We start from the raw sequence: 19,708 nt of genomic DNA, 5'->3' as shown, positions 1-19,708 counted from the left end.
AATATAATCACATTAGTAACAAAGGTTAAGGGTGCGGCATATTTATATATCGTCTAGCACGTTCAGGGTTGAAACTATGGCAGCTGTTTGTTTTATGCCACCCCCTCGGCTTACATCAAGGGAGTTTTTCTAAAATCCAATTTAATTAAAACTTAACTGGTCCAACCAATATTTATTCCCTTGGTTAACCAATAAAACAGTAGACAAAATTTCGGGTTTAATTGCTGTAACATGCGGGCCGTTTAAACTACTTAACAAAGAGGGTGAACCGATGGGTTCAAGACGAAACAACAACTTGACCCCATTAGATCTCACTTCGTGACAATCGATTTCGAAGAAGTGATAATTTGTGTCAACAAATCGTACGCCTACCAAACAAAAATCTCAATAAAAAGTCAATAATATGATGAAGGTCGTGGCGCACCAATAATGTTCAATGCTAAAGGTGTTGACATAAAATATTTAAAAAAATACGCATTGTTCGTGTATAATGAACATTTTAATGTTCCCATACGTGAGCAGATGTGCCGTAAGACTGTTTGTTTTTTGATATTCCTATTTGCCCCATTAAAGGACTCACAATTTTGCTTATCAGGATGCCGATAAGTTCGATCGATAATTTCATTTCCTGCGTCGATATTGATGCACTGGGAATTTCTTTGTACGGGTCTGTCATCCCTTAGATATTTAGAAGAAATGACATGAGGTTGTTGTCGTCTGCAAACTTGGGGCCTCGCTCTCTTAAATTCATAATTAACCAGCCATCTCCTTTTATGCGCCATCCGTACTGAAAAGGATAAGTGGATCCAGCATATCGAGTTGATTAGAGTGAAATAGGCGTGATATAGAGCGCTTATAAATATGCCCTACCCACGAACACAAACAGATCAATACCAGTTTTTTTATGGACATTCTTCGGCGGCTTAAATAAGACAATGAAAATAGATTCACTAAATGACTACGTTAAAAAAACAGCATGCGAGATCACCAGTCTTGGGGCCACCAGAAAAATCAATTTTTTCCCGATTAGTCATCCATGTGTTGGACCACCAATGAACTCGCAGGGGTAAACCACATCCCACATGGACCCATGTTATTTATAAGCCATATTCAAAGATTATTAGAGGTAAAACGCATTTAGAAGCAGTAATACACTTCCTGGTTTCAAGTCGGCAATAATTTATGTGGGCATCTCTTAAAAGCACGTCGGTAAAGCGAGATAGAAACGTGAATTTCTGTGGTGCTAAACCATCTCGCTATAGTTGATTTACATTATAGGATAGTTTAAATATTTACTGTTCACTTTATCTAGAACAAAGCGTACGTCTCGTTAAAGAAGGAAAATTGAGTGCGTGCGTTTGGGGTTTTGTCTCAAGTCAGGTTCATTACACTCTTGAATTATGAAATTGCGCGTGATTTACAATTTACAACATTCATGGGCCTAGATGAGGACAATTGGCCTCAAAAACGAGGTCGAAAAAATACTCGATTTCTTAGTTCTGCTCGGATTCCCTTATAACCCGGTATTTTCGTGATCTACTTGATGAGAACAATCCGCTGGTATAATTAATTCGAATTCGAAAAAAAAAAAATTTTCTGAAAAAAATCGAAAGGGGGGGGGTATACCCGAAAAATGAAAAAACCCAAACTTTAAAGGCCGATATATCGGCTTCTATGGGAGCTATCGGGAAAATTCCTACGGTTTTGTCTTAGTTTCGTCCTTCTGAATCCAACGAGACCATCCGCAAGTTCGTAGCTTTTACGATAGCCGAGATATGGCATTTTTGATGCCCATTTTCGGCCTCAAAAACGAGGTCAGAAAGTGACCATTTTTCGAATTTTCAAAGTGCTCTCATTCCCTTATTTCTGATCGAATCCTGTTATAACCCGGTGCTTTCGTAATGTAGGTGATCTAAAGAAGACGCTGGTATAGTTAGTTCGATTTCGAAAAAATTCAATTTTTAGTGAAAAATTCGATACGGGGGGGTATACCCGAAAAATGAAAAAACCCAAACTTTAAAGGCCGATATATCGGCTTCTATGGGAGCTATCGGGAAAATTCCTACGGTTTTGTCTTAGTTTCGTCCTTCTGAATCCAACGAGACCATCCGCAAGTTCGTAGCTTTTACGATAGCCGAGATATGGCATTTTTGATGCCCATTTTTGGCCTTAAAAACGAGGTCAAAAAGTGACCATTTTTCTAATTTTCAAAGTGCTCTCATTCCCTTACTTCTGATCGAATCCTGTTATAACCCGGTGCTTTCGTAATGTAGGTGATCTAAAGAAGACGCTGGTATAGTTAGTTCGATTTCGAAAAAATTCAATTTTTGGTGAAAAATTCGATACGGGGGGGTATACCCAAAAAATGAAAAATCCCAAACTTTGGAGGTCGATATCTCGGCTTCTATAGGCACTATCTGGAAAATTCGAACGGTTTTGTCTTAGTTTCGTCCTTCTGAATCCAACGAGACCATCCGCAAGTTCGTAGGTCTCATATTAGCTGAGATCTCGCATTTTTAGGGCCCATTTTTGGGCTCAAAAACGAGGTCAGAAAGTGACCAATTTCCGAATTTTCAAAGTGCTATAATTCCACTTGTTTCGGTCGAATTCCGTTATAACCCGGTGTTTTCGTAATGTAGGTGATGGGAATAAGCCACTGATAGGGGTTTCTATAGCTATTTTCGGGTTTAAAGAAAATCGATTTTTCGCATTTTCAAAGTGCTATAATTCCCTTAGTTTTTCTCGAAACTCATTATAACCCGGTGTTTTCGTGTTGTAGGTGATGGGAAAAAGCAGCTGGTATAGTTAGTTCAAATACGAAAAAAATCAATTTTTCGTGAAAAATTCGATACGGGGGGGTATACCCGAAAAATGAAAAATCCCAAATTTTGGAGGTCGATATCTCGGCTTCTATAGGCACTATCTGGAAAATTCCAACGGTTTTGTCTTAGTTTCGTCCTTCTGAATCCAACGAGACCATCCACAAGTTCGTAGGTCTCATATTAGCTGAGATCTCGCATTTTTAGGGCCCATTTTTGGGCTCAAAAACGAGGTCAGAAAGTGACCAATTTCCGAATTTTCAAAGTGCTATAATTCCACTTGTTTCGGTCGAATTCCGTTATAACCCGGTGTTTTCGTGATGTAGGTGATGGGAATAAGCCACTGATAGGGGTTTCTATAGCTATTTTCGGGTTTAAAGAAAATCGATTTTTCGCATTTTCAAAGTGCTATAATTCCCTTAGTTTTTCTCGAAACTCATTATAACCCGGTGTTTTCGTGTTGTAGGTGATGGGAAAAAGCCGCTGGTATAGTTAGTTCAAATACGAAAAAAATCAATTTTTCGTGAAAAATTCGATACGGGGGGGTATACCCGAAAAATGAAAAATCCCAAACTTTGGAGGTCGATATCTCGGCTTCTATAGGCACTATCTGGAAAATTCCAACGGTTTTGTCTTAGTTTCGTCCTTCTGAATCCAACGAGACCATTCACAAGTTCGTAGGTCTCATATTAGCTGAGATCTCGCATTTTTAGGGCCCATTTTTGGGCTCAAAAACGAGGTCAGAAAGTGACCCATTTCCGAATTTTCAAAGTGCTATAATTCCACTTGTTTCGGTCGAATTCCGTTATAACTCGGTGTTTTCGTGATGTAGGTGATGGGAATAAGCCACCGATAGGGGTTTCTATAGCTATTTTCGGGTTTAAAGAAAATCGATTTTTCGCATTTTCAAAGTGCTATAATTCCCTTAGTTTTTCTCGAAACTCATTATAACCCGGTGTTTTCGTGTTGTAGGTGATGGGAAAAAGCCGCTGGTATAGTTAGTTCAAATACGAAAAAAATCAATTTTTCGTGAAAAATTCGATACGGGGGGGTATACCCGAAAAATGAAAAATCCCAAACTTTGGAGGTCGATATCTCGGCTTCTATAGGCACTATCTGGAAAATTCCAACGGTTTTGTCTTAGTTTCGTCCTTCTGAATCCAACGAGACCATCCACAAGTTCGTAGGTCTCATATTAGCTGAGATCTCGCATTTTTAGGGCCCATTTTTGGGCTCAAAAACGGGGTCAAAAATTGACTTTTTTCCGAATTTTCAAAGTGCTATAATTCCACTTGTTTCGGTCGAATTACGTTATAACCCGGTGTTTTCGTGATGTAGGTGATGGGAATAAGCCACTGATAGGGGTTTCTATAGCTATTTTCGGGTTTAAAGAAAATCGGTTTTTCGCATTTTCAAAGTGCTATAATTCCCTTAGTTTTTCTCGAAACTCATTATAACCCGGTGTTTTCGTGTTGTAGGTGATGGGAAAAAGCAGCTGGTATAGTTAGTTCAAATACGAAAAAAATCAATTTTTCGTGAAAAATTCGATACGGGGGGGTATACCCGAAAAATGAAAAATCCCAAATTTTGGAGGTCGATATCTCGGCTTCTATAGGCACTATCTGGAAAATTCCAACGGTTTTGTCTTAGTTTCGTCCTTCTGAATCCAACGAGACCATCCACAAGTTCGTAGGTCTCATATTAGCTGAGATCTCGCATTTTTAGGGCCCATTTTTGGGCTCAAAAACGAGGTCAGAAAGTGACCAATTTCCGAATTTTCAAAGTGCTATAATTCCACTTGTTTCGGTCGAATTCCGTTATAACCCGGTGTTTTCTTGATGTAGGTGATGGGAATAAGCCACTGGTATAGTTAGTTCAAATACGAAAAAAATCAATTTTTCGTGAAAAATTCGATACGGGAGGGTATACCCGAAAAATGAAGAATCCCAAACTTTGGAGGTCGATATCTCGGCTTCTATAGGCACTATCTGGAAAATTCCAACGGTTTTGTCTTAGTTTCGTCCTTTTGAATCCAACGAGACCATCTACAAGTTCGTAGGTCTCATATTAGCTGAGATCTCGCATTTTTAGGGCCCATTTTTGGGCTCAAAAACGGGGTCAAAAATTGACTTTTTTCCGAATTTTCAAAGTGCTATAATTCCACTTGTTTCGGTCGAATTCCGTTATAACCCGGGGTTTTCGTGATGTAGGTGATGGGAATAAGCCACTGATAGGGGTTTCTATAGCTATTTTCGGGTTTAAAGAAAATCGATTTTTCGCATTTTTAAAGTGCTATAATTCCCTTAGTTTTTCTCGAAACTCATTATAACCCGGTGTTTTCGTGTTGTAGGTGATGGGAAAAAGCCGCTGGTATAGTTAGTTCAAATACGAAAAAAATCAAATTTTCGTGAAAAATTCGATACGGGGGGGTATACCCGAAAAATGAAAAATCCCAAACTTTGGAGGTCGATATCTCGGCTTCTATAGGCACTATCTGGAAAATTCCAACGGTTTTGTCTTAGTTTCGTCCTTCTGAATCCAACGAGACCATCCACAAGTTTGTAGGTCTCATATTAGCTGAGATCTCGCATTTTTAGGGCCCATTTTTGGGCTCAAAAACGGGGTCAAAAATTGACTTTTTTCCGAATTTTCAAAGTGCTATAATTCCACTTGTTTCGGTCGAATTCCGTTATAACCCGGTGTTTTCGTGATGTAGGTGATGGGAATAAGCCACTGATAGGGGTTTCTATAGCTATTTTCGGGTTTAAAGAAAATCGATTTTTCGCATTTTCAAAGTGCTATAATTCCCTTAGTTTTTCTCGAAACTCATTATAACCCGGTGTTTTCGTGTTGTAGGTGATGGGAAAAAGCCGCTGGTATAGTTAGTTCAAATACGAAAAAAATCAATTTTTCGTAAAAAATTCGATACGGGGGGGTATACCCGAAAAATGAAAAATCCCAAACTTTGGAGGTCGATATCTCGGCTTCTATAGGCACTATCTGGAAAATTCCAACGGTTTTGTCTTAGTTTCGTCCTTCTGAATCCAACGAGACCATCCACAAGTTCGTAGGTCTCATATTAGCTGAGATCTCGCATTTTTAGGGCCCATTTTTGGGCTCAAAAACGGGGTCAAAAATTGACTTTTTTCCGAATTTTCAAAGTGCTATAATTCCACTTGTTTCGGTCGAATTCCGTTATAACCCGGTGTTTTCGTGATGTAGGTGATGGGAATAAGCCACTGATAGGGGTTTCTATAGCTATTTTCGGGTTTAAAGAAAATCGATTTTTCGCATTTTCAAAGTGCTATAATTCCCTTAGTTTTTCTCGAAACTCATTATAACCCGGTGTTTTCGTGTTGTAGGTGATGGGAAAAAGCCGCTGGTATAGTTAGTTCAAATACGAAAAAAATCAATTTTTCGTGAAAAATTCGATACGGGGGGGTATACCCGAAAAATGAAAAATCCCGAACTTTGGAGGTCGATATCTCGGCTTCTATAGGCACTATCTGGAAAATTCCAACGGTTTTGTCTTAGTTTCGTCCTTCTGAATCCAACGAGACCATCCACAAGTTCGTAGGTCTCATATTAGCTGAGATCTCGCATTTTTAGGGCCCATTTTTGGGCTCAAAAACGGGGTCAAAAATTGACTTTTTTCCGAATTTTCAAAGTGCTATAATTCCACTTGTTTCGGTCGAATTCCGTTATAACCCGGTGTTTTCGTGATGTAGGTGATGGGAATAAGCCACTGATAGGGGTTTCTATAGCTATTTTCGGGTTTAAAGAAAATCGATTTTTCGCATTTTCAAAGTGCTATAATTCCCTTAGTTTTTCCCGAAACTCATTATAACCCGGTGTTTTCGTGTTGTAGGTGATGGGAAAAAGCCGCTGGTATAGTTAGTTCAAATACGAAAAAAATCAATTTTTCGTGAAAAATTCGATACGGGGGGGTATACCCGAAAAATGAAAAATCCCAAACTTTGGAGGTCGATATCTCGGCTTCTATAGGCACTATCTGGAAAATTCCAACGGTTTTGTCTTAGTTTCGTCCTTCTGAATCCAACGAGACCATCCACAAGTTCGTAGGTCTCACATTAGCTGAGATCTCGCATTTTTAGGGCCCATTTTTGGGCTCAAAAACGAGGTCAGAAAGTGACCAATTTCCGAATTTTCAAAGTGCTATAATTCCACTTGTTTCGGTCGAATTCCGTTATAACCCGGTGTTTTCGTGATGTAGGTGATGGGAATAAGCCACTGATAGGGGTTTCTATAGCTATTTTCGGGTTTAAAGAAAATCGATTTTTCGCATTTTCAAAGTGCTATAATTCCCTTAGTTTTTCTCGAAACTCATTATAACCCGGTGTTTTCGTGTTATAGGTGATCGGAAAAAGCTGCTGGTATAGTTAGTTCAAATACGAAAAAAATCAATTTTTCGTGAAAAATTCGATACGGGGGGGTATACCCGAAAAATGAAAAATCCCAAACTTTGGAGGTCGATATCTCGGCTTCTATAGGCACTATCTGGAAAATTCCAACGGTTTTGTCTTAGTTTCGTCCTTCTGAATCCAACGAGACCATCCACAAGTTCGTAGGTCTCATATTAGCTGAGATCTCGCATTTTTAGGGCCCATTTTTGGGCTCAAAAACGGGGTCAAAAATTGACTTTTTTCCGAATTTTCAAAGTGCTATAATTCCACTTGTTTCGGTCGAATTACGTTATAACCCGGTGTTTTCGTGATGTAGGTGATGGGAATAAGCCACTGATAGGGGTTTCTATAGCTATTTTCGGGTTTAAAGAAAATCGATTTTTCGCATTTTCAAAGTGCTATAATTCCCTTAGTTTTTCTCGAAACTCATTATAACCCGGTGTTTTCGTGTTGTAGGTGATGGGAAAAAGCCGCTGGTATAGTTAGTTCAAATACGAAAAAAATCAATTTTTCGTGAAAAATTCGATACGGGGGGGTATACCCGAAAAATGAAAAATCCCGAACTTTGGAGGTCGATATCTCGGCTTCTATAGGCACTATCTGGAAAATTCCAACGGTTTTGTCTTAGTTTCGTCCTTCTGAATCCAACGAGACCATCCACAAGTTCGTAGGTCTCATATTAGCTGAGATCTCGCATTTTTAGGGCCCATTTTTGGGCTCAAAAACGGGGTCAAAAATTGACTTTTTTCCGAATTTTCAAAGTGCTATAATTCCACTTGTTTCGGTCGAATTACGTTATAACCCGGTGTTTTCGTGATGTAGGTGATGGGAATAAGCCACTGATAGGGGTTTCTATAGCTATTTTCGGGTTTAAAGAAAATCGATTTTTCGCATTTTCAAAGTGCTATAATTCCCTTAGTTTTTGTCGAAACTCATTATAACCCGGTGTTTTCGTGTTGTAGGTGATGGGAAAAAGCCGCTGGTATAGTTAGTTCAAATACGAAAAAAATCAATTTTTCGTGAAAAATTCGATACGGGGGGGGTATACCCGAAAAATGAAAAATCCCAAACTTTGGAGGTCGATATCTCGGCTTCTATAGGCACTATCTGGAAAATTCCAACGGTTTTGTCTTAGTTTCGTCCTTCTGAATCCAACAAGACCATCCACAAGTTCGTAGGTCTCACATTAGCTGAGATCTCGCATTTTTAGGGCCCATTTTTGGGCTCAAAAACGGGGTCAAAAATTGACTTTTTTCCGAATTTTCAAAGTGCTATAATTCCACTTGTTTCGGTCGAATTCCGTTATAGCCCGGTGTTTTCGTGATGTAGGTGATGGGAATAAGCCACTGATAGGGGTTTCTATAGCTATTTTCGGGTTTAAAGAAAATCGATTTTTCGCATTTTCAAAGTGCTATAATTCCCTTAGTTTTTCTCGAAACTCATTATAACCCGGTGTTTTCGTGTTGTAGGTGATGGGAAAAAGCCGCTGGTATAGTTAGTTCAAATACGAAAAAAATCAATTTTTCGTGAAAAATTCGATACGGGGGGGTATACCCGAAAAATGAAAAATCCCAAACTTTGGAGGTCGATATCTCGGCTTCTATAGGCACTATCTGGAAAATTCGAACGGTTTTGTCTTAGTTTCGTCCTTCTGAATCCAACGAGACCATTCACAAGTTCATAGGTCTCATATTAGCTGAGATCTCGCATTTTTAGGGCCCATTTTTGGGCTCAAAAACGAGGTCAGAAAGTGACCAATTTCCGAATTTTCAAAGTGCTATAATTCCACTTGTTTCGGTCGAATTCCGTTATAACCCGGTGTTTTCGTGATGTAGGTGATGGGAATAAGCCACTGATAGGGGTTTCTATAGCTATTTTCGGGTTTAAAGAAAATCGATTTTTCGCATTTTCAAAGTGCTATAATTCCCTTAGTTTTTCTCGAAACTCATTATAACCCCGGTGTTTTCGTGTTATAGGTGATGGGAAAAAGCCCGCTGGTATAGTTAGTTCAAATACGAAAAAAATCAATTTTTCGTGAAAAATTCGATACGGGGGGGGTATACCCGAAAAATGAAAAATCCCAAACTTTGGAGGTCGATATCTCGGCTTCTATAGGCACTATCTGGAAAATTCCAACGGTTTTGTCTTAGTTTTCGTCCTTCTGAATCCAACGAGACCGTCCACAAGTTCGTAGGTCTCATATTAGCTGAGATCTCGCATTTTTAGGGCCCATTTTTGGGCTCAAAAACGGGGTCAAAAATTGACTTTTTTCCGAATTTTCAAAGTGCTATAATTCCACTTGTTTCGGTCGAATTACGTTATAACCCGGTGTTTTCGTGATGTAGGTGATGGGAATAAGCCACTGATAGGGGTTTCTATAGCTATTTTCGGGTTTAAAGAAAATCGATTTTTCGCATTTTCAAAGTGCTATAATTGCCCTTAGTTTTTTCTCGAAACTCATTATAACCCGGTGTTTTCGTGTTGTAGGTGATGGGAAAAAGCCGCTGGTATAGTTAGTTCAAATACGAAAAAAAATCAATTTTTCGTGAAAAAATTCGATACGGGGGGGTATACCCGAAAAATGAAAAATCCCAAACTTTGGAGGTCGATATCTCGGCTTCTATAGGCACTATCTGGAAAATTCCAACGGTTTTGTCTTAGTTTCGTCCTTCTGAATCCAACGAGACCATCCCACAAGTTCGTAGGTCTCATATTAGCTGAGATCTCGCATTTTTAGGGCCCATTTTTGGGCTCAAAAACGGGGTCAAAAATTGACTTTTTTCCGAATTTTCAAAGTGCTATAATTCCACTTGTTTCGGTCGAATTACGTTATAACCCGGTGTTTCGTGATGTAGGTGATGGGAATAAGCCACTGATAGGGGTTTCTATAGCTATTTTCGGGTTTAAAGAAAATCGATTTTTCGCATTTTCAAAGTGCTATAATTCCCTTAGTTTTTCTCGAAACTCATTATTACCCGGTGTTTTCGTGTTGTAGGTGATGGGAAAAAGCCGCTGGTATAGTTAGTTCAAATACGAAAAAAATCAATTTTTCGTGAAAAATTCGATACGGGGGGGTATACCCGAAAAATGAAAAATCCCAAACTTTGGAGGTCGATATCTCGGCTTCTATAGGCACTATCTGGAAAATTCCAACGGTTTTGTCTTAGTTTTGCCCTTCTGAATCCAACGAGGCCATCCGCAAGGTCGTAGCTCTCATATTAGCTGAGATCTTGCATTTTTAGGGCCCATTTTTGGGCTCAAAAACGGGGTCAAAAATTGACTTTTTTCCCGAATTTTCAAAGTGCTATAATTCCACTTGTTTCGGTCGAATTACGTTATAACCCGGTGTTTTCGTGATGTAGGTGATGGGAATAAGCCACTGATAGGGGTTTCTATAGCTATTTTCGGGTTTAAAGAAAATCGATTTTTCGCATTTTCAAAGTGCTATAATTCCCTTAGTTTTTCTCGAAACTCATTATAACCCGGTGTTTTCGTGTTGTAGGTGATGGGAAAAAGCCGCTGGTATAGTTAGTTCAAATACGAAAAAAAATCAATTTTTCGTGAAAAATTCGATACGGGGGGGTATACCCGAAAAATGAAAAATCCCAAACTTTGGAGGTCGATATCTCGGCTTCTATAGGCACTATCTGGAAAATTCCAACGGTTTTGTCTTAGTTTCGTCCTTCTGAATCCAACGAGACCATCCACAAGTTCGTAGGTCTCATATTAGCTGAGATCTCGCATTTTTAGGGCCCATTTTTGGGCTCAAAAACGGGGTCAAAAATTGACTTTTTTCCGAATTTTCAAAGTGCTATAATTCCACTTGTTTCGGTCGAATTACGTTATAACCCGGTGTTTTCGTGATGTAGGTGATGGGAATAAGCCACTGATAGGGGTTTCTATAGCTATTTTCGGGTTTAAAGAAAATCGATTTTTCGCATTTTCAAAGTGCTATAATTCCCTTAGTTTTTCTCGAAACTCATTATTACCCGGTGTTTTCGTGTTGTAGGTGATGGGAAAAAGCCGCTGGTATAGTTAGTTCAAATACGAAAAAAATCAATTTTTCGTGAAAAATTCGATACGGGGGGGTATACCCGAAAAATGAAAAATCCCAAACTTTGGAGGTCGATATCTCGGCTTCTATAGGCACTATCTGGAAAATTCCAACGGTTTTGTCTTAGTTTTGCCCTTCTGAATCCAACGAGGCCATCCGCAAGGTCGTAGCTCTCATATTAGCTGAGATCTTGCATTTTTAGGGCCCATTTTTGGGCTCAAAAACGGGGTCAAAAATTGACTTTTTTCCGAATTTTCAAAGTGCTATAATTCCACTTGTTTCGGTCGAATTACGTTATAACCCGGTGTTTTCGTGATGTAGGTGATGGGAATAAGCCACTGATAGGGGTTTCTATAGCTATTTTCGGGTTTAAAGAAAATCGATTTTTCGCATTTTCAAAGTGCTATAATTCCCTTAGTTTTTCTCGAAACTCATTATAACCTGGTGTTTTCGTGTTGTAGGTGATGGGAAAAAGCCGCTGGTATAGTTAGTTCAAATACGAAAAAAATCAATTTGTCGTGAAAAATTCGATACGGGGGGGGGTATACCCGAAAAATGAAAAATCCCAAACTTTGGAGGTCGATATCTCGGCTTCTATAGGCACTATCTGGAAAATTCCAACGGTTTTGTCTTAGTTTCGTCCTTTTGAATCCAACGAGACCATCTACAAGTTCGTAGGTCTCATATTAGCTGAGATCTCGCATTTTTAGGGCCCATTTTTGGGCTCAAAAACGAGGTCAGAAAGTGACCAATTTCCGAATTTTCAAAGTGCTATAATTCCACTTGTTTCGGTCGAATTCCGTTATAACCCGGGGTTTTCGTGATGTAGGTGATGGGAATAAGCCACTGATAGGGGTTTCTATAGCTATTTTCGGGTTTAAAGAAAATCGATTTTTCGCATTTTCAAAGTGCTATAATTCCCTTATTTTTTCTCGAAACTCATTATAACCCGGTGTTTTCGTGTTGTAGGTGATGGGAAAAAGCCGCTGGTATAGTTAGTTCAAATACGAAAAAAATCAATTTTTCGTGAAAAATTCGATACGGGGGGGTATACCCGAAAAATGAAAAATCCCAAACTTTGGAGGTCGATATCTCGGCTTCTATAGGCACTATCTGGAAAATTCCAACGGTTTTGTCTTAGTTTTGCCCTTCTGAATCCAACGAGGCCATCCGCAAGGTCGTAGCTCTCATATTAGCTGAGATCTTGCATTTTTAGGGCCCATTTTTGGGCTCAAAAATGGGGTAAAAAATTGACTTTTTTCCGAATTTTCAAAGTGCTATAATTCCACTTGTTTCGGTCGAATTACGTTATAACCCGGTGTTTTCGTGATGTAGGTGATGGGAATAAGCCACTGATAGGGGTTTCTATAGCTATTTTCGGGTTTAAAGAAAATCGATTTTTCGCATTTTCAAAGTGCTATAATTCCCTTAGTTTTTCTCGAAACTCATTATAACCCGGTGTTTTCGTGTTGTAGGTGATGGGAAAAAGCCGCTGGTATAGTTAGTTCAAATACGAAAAAAATCAATTTTTCGTGAAAAATTCGATACGGGGGGGTATACCCGAAAAATGAAAAATCCCAAACTTTGGAGGACGATATCTCGGCTTCTATAGGCACTATCTGGAAAATTCCAACGGTTTTGTCTTAGTTTCGTCCTTCTGAATCCAACGAGACCATCCACAAGTTCGTAGGTCTCATATTAGCTGAGATCTCGCATTTTTAGGGCCCATTTTTGGGCTCAAAAACGGGGTCAAAAATTGACTTTTTTCCGAATTTTCAAAGTGCTATAATTCCACTTGTTTCGGTCGAATTACGTTATAACCCAGTGTTTTCGTGATGTAGGTGATGGGAATAAGCCACTGATAGGGGTTTCTATAGCTATTTTCGGGTTTAAAGAAAATCGATTTTTCGCATTTTCAAAGTGCTATAATTCCCTTAGTTTTTCTCGAAACTCATTATAACCCGGTGTTTTCGTGTTGTAGGTGATGGGAAAAAGCCGCTGGTATAGTTAGTTCAAATACGAAAAAAAATCAATTTTTCGTGAAAAATTCGATACGGGGGGGTATACCCGAAAAATGAAAAATCCCAAACTTTGGAGGTCGATATCTCGGCTTCTATAGGCACTATCTGGAAAATTCCAACGGTTTTTGTCTTAGTTTCGTCCTTCTGAATCCAACGAGACCATCCACAAGTTCGTAGGTCTCATATTAGCTGAGATCTCGCATTTTTAGGGCCCATTTTTGGGCTCAAAAACGAGGTCAGAAAGTGACCAATTTCCGAATTTTCAAGTGCTATAATTCTACTTGTTTCGGTCGAATTCCGTTATAACCCGGTGTTTTCGTGATGTAGGTGATGGGAATAAGCCACTGATAGGGGTTTCTATAGCTATTTTCGGGTTTAAAGAAAATCGATTTTTCGCATTTTCAAAGTGCTATAATTCCCTTAGTTTTTCTCGAAACTCATTATAACCCGGTGTTTTCGTGTTGTAGGTGATGGGAAAAAGCCGCTGGTATAGTTAGTTCAAATACGAAAAAAATCAATTTTTCGTGAAAAATTCGATACGGGGGGGTATACCCGAAAAATGAAAAATCCCAAACTTTGGAGGTCGATATCTCGGCTTCTATAGGCACTATCTGGAAAATTCCAACGGTTTTGTCTTAGTTTCGTCCTTCTGAATTTAACGAGACCATCCACAAGTTCGTAGGTCTCACATTAGCTGAGATCTCGCATTTTTAGGGCCCATTTTTGGGCTCAAAAACGGGGTCAAAAATTGACTTTTTTCCGAATTTTCAAAGTGCTATAATTCCACTTGTTTCGGGTCGAATTCCGTTATAACCCGGTGTTTTCGTGATGTAGGTGATGGGAATAAGCCACTGATAGGGGTTTCTATAGCTATTTTCGGGTTTAAAGAAAATCGATTTTTCGCATTTTCAAAGTGCTATAATTCCCTTAGTTTTTCTCGAAACTCATTATAACCCGGTGTTTTCGTGTTGTAGGTGATGGGAAAAATCCGCTGGTATAGTTAGTTCAAATACGAAAAAAATCAATTTTTCGTGAAAAATTCGATACGGGGGGGTATACCCGAAAAATGAAAAATCCCAAACTTTGGAGGTCGATATCTCGGCTTCTATAGGCACTATCTGGAAAATTCCAACGGTTTTGTCTTAGTTTCGTCCTTCTGAATCCAACGAGACCATCCACAAGTTCGTAGGTCTCACATTAGCTGAGATCTCGCATTTTTAGGGCCCATTTTTGGGCTCAAAAACGGGGGTCAAAAATTGACTTTTTTCCGAATTTTCAAAGTGCTATAATTCCACTTGTTTCGGTCGAATTCCGTTATAACCCGGTGTTTTCGTGATGTAGGTGATGGGAATAAGCCACTGATAGGGGTTTCTATAGCTATTTTCGGGTTTAAAGAAAATCGATTTTTCGCATTTTCAAAGTGCTATATTTCCCTTAGTTTTTCTCGAAACTCATTATAACCCGGTGTTTTCGTGTTGTAGGTGATGGGAAAAAGCCGCTGGTATAGTTAGTTCAAATACGAAAAAAATCAATTTTTCGTGAAAAATTCGATACGGGGGGGTATACCCGAAAAATGAAAAATCCCAAACTTTGGAGGTCGATATCTCGGCTTCTATAGGCACTATCTGGAAAATTCCAACGGTTTTGTCTTAGTTTCGTCCTTCTGAATCCAACGAGGACCATCCACAAGTTCGTAGGTCTCACATTAGCTGAGATCTCGCATTTTTTAGGGCCCATTTTTTGGGCTCAAAAACGGGGTCAAAAATTGACTTTTTTCCGAATTTTCAAAGTGCTATAATTCCACTTGTTTCGGTCGAATTCCGTTATAACCCGGTGTTTTCGTGATGTAGGTGATGGGAATAAGCCACTGATAGGGTTTCTATAGCTATTTTCGGGTTTAAAGAAAATCGATTTTTCGCATTTTCAAAGTGCTATAATTCCCTTAGTTTTTCTCGAAACTCATTATAACCCGGTGTTTTCGTGTTGTAGGTGATGGGAAAAAGCCGCTGGTATAGTTAGTTCAAATACGAAAAAAATCAATTTTTCGTGAAAAATTCGATACGGGGGGGTATACCCGAAAAAATGAAAAATCCCAAACTTTGGAGGTCGATATCTCGGCTTCTATAGGCACTATCTGGAAAATTCCAACGGTTTTGTCTTAGTTTCGTCCTTCTGAATCCAACGAGACCATCCACAAGTTCGTAGGTCTCATATTAGCTGAGATCTCGCATTTTAAGGGCCCATTTTTTGGGCTCAAAAACGGGGTCAAAAATTGACTTTTTTCCGAATTTTCAAAGTGCTATAATTCCACTTGTTTCGGTCGAATTCCGTTATAACCCGGTGTTTTCGTGTTGTAGGTGATGGGAAAAAAACCGCTGGTATAGTAAGTTCAAATATGAAAAAAATAAATTTTTCGTGAAAAATTCGATACGGGGGGGTATACCCGAAAAATAAAAAATCCCAAACTTTGGAGGTCGATATCTCGGCTTCTATAGGCACTATCTGGAAAATTCCAACGGTTTTGTCCTTAGTTTTCGTCCTTCTGAATCCAACGAGACCATCCACAAGTTCGTAGGTCTCACATTAGCTGAGATCTCGCATTTTTAGGGCCCATTTTTGGGCTCAAAAAACGGGGGTCAAAAAATTGACTTTTTTCCGAATTTTCAAAGTGCTATAATTCCACTTGTTTCGGTCGAATTCCGTTATAACCCGGTGTTTTCGTGATGTAGGTGATGGAATAAGCCACTGATAGGGGTTTCTATAGCTATTTTCGGGTTTAAAGAAAATCGATTTTTCGCATTTTCAAAGTGCTATAATTCCCTTAGTTTTTGTCGAAACTCATTATAACCCGGTGTTTTCGTGTTGTAGGTGATGGGAAAAAGCCGCTGGTATAGTTAGTTCAAATACGAAAAAAAATCAATTTTTTCGTGAAAAATTCGATACGGGGGGGTATACCCGAAAAATGAAAAATCCCAAACTTTGGAGGTCGATATCTCGGCTTCTATAGGCACTATCTGGAAAATTCCAACGGTTTTTGTCTTAGTTTCGTCCTTCTGAATCCAACGAGACCATCCACAAGTTCGTAGGTCTCATATTAGCTGAGATCTCGCATTTTTAGGGCCCATTTTTTGGGCTCAAAAACGAGGTCAGAAAGTGACCCATTTCCGAATTTTCAAAGTGCTATACTTCCACTTGTTTCGGTCGAATTCCGTTATAACCCGGTGTTTTAGTGATGTAGGTGATGGGAATAAGCCACTGATAGGGGTTTCTATAGCTATTTTCGGGTTTAAAGAAAATCGATTTTTCGCATTTTCAAAGTGCTATAATTCCCTTAGTTTTTCTCGAAACTCATTATAACCCGGTGTTTTCGTGTTGTAGGTGATGGGAAAAAGCCGCTGGTATAGTTAGTTCAAATACGAAACAAAATCAATTTTTCGTGAAAAATTCGATACGGGGGGGTATACCCGAAAAATGAAAAATCCCAAACTTTGGAGGTCGATATCTCGGCTTCTATAGGCACTATCTGGAAAATTCCAACGGTTTTGTCTTAGTTTTGTCCTTCTGAATCCAACGAGACCATCCACAAGTTCGTAGGTCTCACATTAGCTGAGATCTCGCATTTTTAGGGCCCATTTTTGGGCTCAAAAACGGGGGTCAAAAATTGACTTTTTTCCGAATTTTCAAAGTGCTATAATTCCACTTGTTTCGGTCGAATTCCGTTATAACCCGGTGTTTTTCGTGATGTAGGTGATGGGAATAAGCCACTGATAGGGGTTTCTATAGCTATTTTCGGGTTTAAAGGAAATCGATTTTTCGCATTTTCAAAGTGCTATAATTCCCTTAGTTTTTTCTCGAAACTCATTATAACCCGGTGTTTTCGTGTTGTAGGTGATGGGAAAAAAGCCGCTGGTATAGTTAGTTCAAATACGAAAAAAATCAATTTTTCGTGAAAAATTTGATACGGGGGGGTATACCCGAAAAATGAAAAATCCCAAACTTTGGAGGTCGATATCTCGGCTTCTATAGGCACTATCTGGAAAATTCCAACGGTTTTTGTCTTAGTTTCGTCCTTCTGAATCCAACGAGACCATCCACAAGTTCGTAGGTCTCATATTAGCTGAGATCTCGCATTTTTAGGGCCCATTTTTGGGCTCAAAAACGGGTGTCAAAAATTGACTGACTTTTTTCCGAAATTTCAAAGTGCTATAATTCCACTTGTTTCGGTCGAATTCCGTTATAACCCGGTGTTTTCGTGTTGTAGGTGATGGGAAAAAACCGCTGGTATAGTTAGTTCAAATACGGAAAAAATAAATTTTTCGTGAAAAAATTCGATACGGGGGGGTATACCCGAAAAATAAAAATCCCAAACGTTGGAGGTCGATATCTCGGCTTCTATTGGCACTAATCTGGAAAATTCCAACGGTTTTGTCTTAGTTTCGTCCTTCTGAATCCAACGAGACCATCCACAAGTTCGTAGGTCTCATATTAGCTGAGATCTCGCATTTTTAGGGCCCATTTTTGGGCTCAAAAACGAGGGTCAGAAAGTGACCAATTTCCGAATTTTCAAAGTGCTATAATTCCACTTGTTTCGGTCGAATTCCGTTATAACCCGGTGTTTTCGTGATGTAGGTGATGGGAATAAGTCACTGATAGGGGTTTCTATAGCTATTTTTGGGTTTAAAGAAAATCGATTTTTCGCATTTTCAAAGTGCTATAATTCCCTTAGTTTTTCTCGAAACTCATTATAACCGGTGTTTTCGTGTTGTAGGTGATGGGAAAAAGCCGCTGGTATAGTTAGTTCAAATACGAAAAAAATCAATTTTTCGTGAAAAATTCGATACGGGGGGGTATACCCGAAAAATGAAAAATCCCAAACTTTGGAGGTCGATATCTCGGCTTCTATAGGCACTATCTGGAAAATTCCAACGGTTTTGTCTTAATTTCGTCCTTCTGAATCCAACGAGACCATCCACAAGTTCGTAGGTTTTATATTAGCTGAGATCTCGCATTTTTAGGGCCCATTTTTGGGCTCAAAAACGGGGTCAAAAATTGACTTTTTTCCGAATTTTCAAAGTGCTATAATTCCACTTGTTTCGGTCGAATTCCGTTATAACCCGGTGTTTTCGTGATGTAGGTGATGGGAATAAGCCACTGATAGGGGTTTCTATAGCTATTTTCGGGGTTTAAAGAAAATCGATTTTTCGCATTTTCAAGTGCTATAATTCCCTTAGTTTTTGTCGAAACTCATTATAACCCGGTGTTTTCGTGTTGTAGGTGATGGGAAAAAGCCGCTGGTATAGTTAGTTCAAATACGAAAAAATCAATTTTTCGTGAAAAATTCGATACGGGGGGGTATACCCGAAAAATGAAAAATCCCAAACTTTGGAGGTCGATATCTCGGCTTCTATAGGCACTATCTGGAAAATTCCAACGGTTTTGTCTTAGTTTCGTCCTTCTGAATCCAACGAGACCATCCACAAGTTCGTAGGTCTCATATTAGCTGAGATCTCGCATTTTTAGGGCCCATTTTTGGGCTCAAAAACGGGGTCAAAAATTGACTTTTTTTTCGAATTTTCAAAGTGCTATAATTCCACTTGTTTCGGTCGAATTACGTTATAACCCGGTGTTTTAGTGATGTAGGTGATGGGAATAAGCCACTGATAGGGGTTTCTATAGCTATTTTACGGGTTTAAAGAAAATCGAATTTTTCGCATTTTCAAAGTGCTATAATTCCCTTAGTTTTTTCTCGAAACTCATTATAACCCGGTGTTTTTCGTGTTGTAGGTGATGGGAAAAAGCCGCTGGTATAGTTAGTTCAAATACGAAAAAAATCAATTTTTCGTGAAAAATTCGATACGGGGGGGGGTATACCCGAAAAATAAAAAATCCCAAACGTTGGAGGTCGATATCTCGGCTTCTATTGGCACTATCTGGAAAATTCCAACGGTTTTGTCTTAGTTTTCGTCCTTCTGAATCCAACGAGACCATCCACAAGTTCGTAGGTCTCATATTAGCTGAGATCTCGCATTTTTAGGGCCCATTTTTGGGCTCAAAAACGAGGTCAGAAAGTGACCAATTTCCGAATTTTCAAAGTGCTATAATTCCACTTGTTGTCGGTCGAATTCCGTTATAACCCGGTGTTTTTCGTGATGTAGGTGATGGGAATAAGCCACTGATAGGGGTTTCTATAGCTATTTTCGGGTTTAAAGAAAATCGATTTTTCGCATTTTCAAAGTGCTATAATTCCCTTAGTTTTTTCTCGAAACTCATTATAACCCGGTGTTTTCGTGTTGTAGGTGATGGGAAAAAGCCGCTGGTATAGTTAGTTCAAATACGAAAAAAATCAATTTTTCGTGAAAAAATTTGATACGGGGACTCTCACGAGATGTG

At 39.1% G+C, this 19,708-nt stretch overlaps 1 long non-coding RNA gene across 3 annotated transcripts; it reads left to right on the top strand.

Annotated features, from left to right (window-relative positions):
* The first annotated feature begins 5,255 nt into the window (after positions 1–5,255).
* LOC126747470 (uncharacterized) lies at positions 5,256–12,786 on the top strand. Of its 3 annotated transcripts, none has more exons than XR_007664217.1 (3): positions 5,256–5,284; positions 6,297–6,547; positions 12,633–12,786. It is a non-coding gene; the product is annotated as an uncharacterized LOC126747470 (long non-coding RNA). The 3 variants fall into 3 exon arrangements; XR_007664216.1 differs by lacking the exon at positions 12,633–12,786 and adding an exon at positions 8,573–8,828; XR_007664218.1 differs by lacking the exon at positions 12,633–12,786 and adding an exon at positions 7,560–7,710.
* The last annotated feature ends 6,922 nt before the right edge of the window (positions 12,787–19,708 follow it).

The sequence above is a fragment of the Anthonomus grandis genome, chromosome 19 (assembly GCF_022605725.1).
Source record: "Anthonomus grandis grandis chromosome 19, icAntGran1.3, whole genome shotgun sequence".
NCBI lineage: Eukaryota > Metazoa > Arthropoda > Insecta > Coleoptera > Curculionidae > Anthonomus > Anthonomus grandis.
Note: the sequence above shows the minus strand (reverse complement) of the source record. Positions and strands in the feature narration are given on the sequence as shown.